Raw genomic sequence first — 2,506 nt, 5'->3', positions numbered from 1 at the left:
TGGGATAAAATATAGCCGGGTGATGTATGTACTAAAATAGGCAACGACACCGAAGTGATATATTTGTGGAGAGAGAGAGAGAGAGTGTGTGTGTGTGTGTGTGTGTGTGTGTGTGTGTGTGTGTGTGGTTTCTGCCCACGACCGTACGGAAAAACGAGATGGGACAACTTCCCGCCTCTGTTTACATCTGGCGTCTGGAGTTTGAGAAAGAGAGAGAGAGAGAGAGAGAGAGAGAGAGAGAGAGAGAGAGAGAGAGAGAGAGGCGGTGTCACAAGAATACTATGGTCTGAACACACTTTCCTATGAGAGAGAGAGAGAGAGAGAGAGAGAGAGAGAGAGAGGCGGTGTTACAAGAATAACATGGTTTGATTATATAACACACTTTTCTATCAGAGAGAGAGAGAGAGTCACAAAAATACCGTGGTTTGATTATATAACAGACTCTTCCATACGTGACAAAAATAATAATAATAATAATAATAATAATACATCTCTCAGGTCAGACTGCTAAGATTTCAACCAAAGAGGACAGATCTAGGAGGTCCTTCTCGAGGGTGGAGACAAAGAATTGATTGATGGCCTTGAGGTGGAGGTGGAGGTGGAGGTTGAGGTTGAGGTGAAGGTTGAGGTTGAGGTTGAGGTGGAGGTGGAGGTTGAGGTGAAGGTTGAGGTGGAGGATGAGGTTGAGGTTTGAGGTTGAGGTTGAGGTTGAGGTGAAGGTTGAGGTTGAGGTGGAGATTGAGGCGTTCGCAAGGGGTTGTCTCCAAGCGTTATTGTTGCACTTCTTCGTGACTAGCGCCGTATTCTAGTGTCACTGTAGCACTTCTTCGTGACTAGCGCCCTATTCTAGTGTTATATAGTTGCACTTCTTCGTGTCTAACGCCGTATTCTAGTGTTATTGTTGCACTTCTTCGTGACTAGCGCCCTATTCTAGTATTATAGTTGCACTTCTTCGTGTCTAGCGTCCTATTCTAGTGTTATTGTAACACTTCTTCGTGACTAGCGCCGTATACCCTAGTTAGAGATAGACAGATGGCAATTTTAGCCCGTTAGATAGATAGATGGCAATTTTAGCCCGTTAGATAGATAGATGGCAATTTTAGACCACTTAGATAGATGGGTGACAATTTTAGACCAGTTAGATAGATAGACGGCAATTTTAGTCCAAGTTAGATAGACAGATGGCAATTTTAGACCAGTTAGATAGATAGATGGCAATTTTAGACCAATTAGATAGATAGATGGCAATTTTAGACCAGTTAGATAGATAGATGGCAATTTTAGACCAAGTTAGATAGATAGACGGCAATTTTAGACCAAGTTAGATAGATAGACGGCAATTTTAGACCAAGTTAGATAGATAGACGGCAATTTTAGACCAGTTAGATAGACAGATGGCAATTTTAGCCCGTTAGATAGACAGATGGCAATTTTAGCCCGTTAGATAGACAGATGGCAATTTTAGACCAAGTTAGATAGATAGACGGCAATTTTAGACCAAGTTAGATAGACAGATGGCAATTTTAGACCAGTTAGATAGACAGAGTATAGAATATTTCACATCAGAATTATAAATCAGAATAATATTGATTTTATGCAAGAAAAATATGTTATCCATTCAAAAATCGATTATTGAGAAGGTAACCTTGATTTTCGATGCTACACTGTTTTTTTTTTATTTATATTTTTTGACTATATATACAGGGTGTCTCCGAAAAATGGTGAACATCTTAAAACACACGAGAGAGAGAGAGAGAGAGAGAGCGAGAGAGAGAGAGAGAGAGAGAGAGAGAGACAGACAGACAGAGGACTATAAAAACAGAGAGAGAGAGAGAGAGAGAGAGAGAGAGAGAGAGAGAGAGAGAGAGAGAGAGAGAGAGAGAAATACGTATACAGTAGAAATGAAAATGAATCTTTCTCTCTCTCTCTCTCTCTCTCTCTCTCTCTCTCTCTCTCTCTCTCTCTCATCGCACTGAAACAGTATTTTCTTATAAACACTACACTATTGAGAGTGCTTGAATATTTCTGTAACACCCTGTACTTTAATACATTATACAGATACAGTGTCATACAAAAAGATATTCATAGTGATAATACAGACATGGAGTGGATATCTCGTTGGTGTAATTCGTAACACTTCTTCCTGAGCGATTTGATTAGTTTACCCCTTACTGTCTTCTTGTATAACTCTCACTCACTCACTCTCTCTCTCTCCCTCTCTTGTATTGTATTATTGATGCAAACTTTCTCGTATGTTGTTATTGATGCTCTCTCTCTCTCTCTCTCTCTCTCTCTCTCTCTCTCTCTCTCTCTCTCTCTCGTATTGTGTTACTGATGCAAACTCTCTCTCTCGTATGTTGTTATTGATGCAGTCTCTCTCTCTCCCTCTCTCTCTCTCTCTCTCTCTCTCTCTCTCTCTCTCATCGGTCCGCCAGCTTCGTAGTCAAAACATTCGCTTACCGAGTGGTGTTAAGAGATCTACACCGACGAGGACACAACCCTAACT

This window comes from Coenobita brevimanus, chromosome 11 (genome assembly GCF_032717465.1).
Source record: "Coenobita brevimanus isolate Jiangsu-jjx chromosome 11, ASM3271746v2, whole genome shotgun sequence".
NCBI classification, from domain to species: domain Eukaryota; kingdom Metazoa; phylum Arthropoda; class Malacostraca; order Decapoda; family Coenobitidae; genus Coenobita; species Coenobita brevimanus.
The sequence above is the reverse complement of the archived record's forward strand: the minus strand, read 5'-3'. Positions refer to the sequence as shown.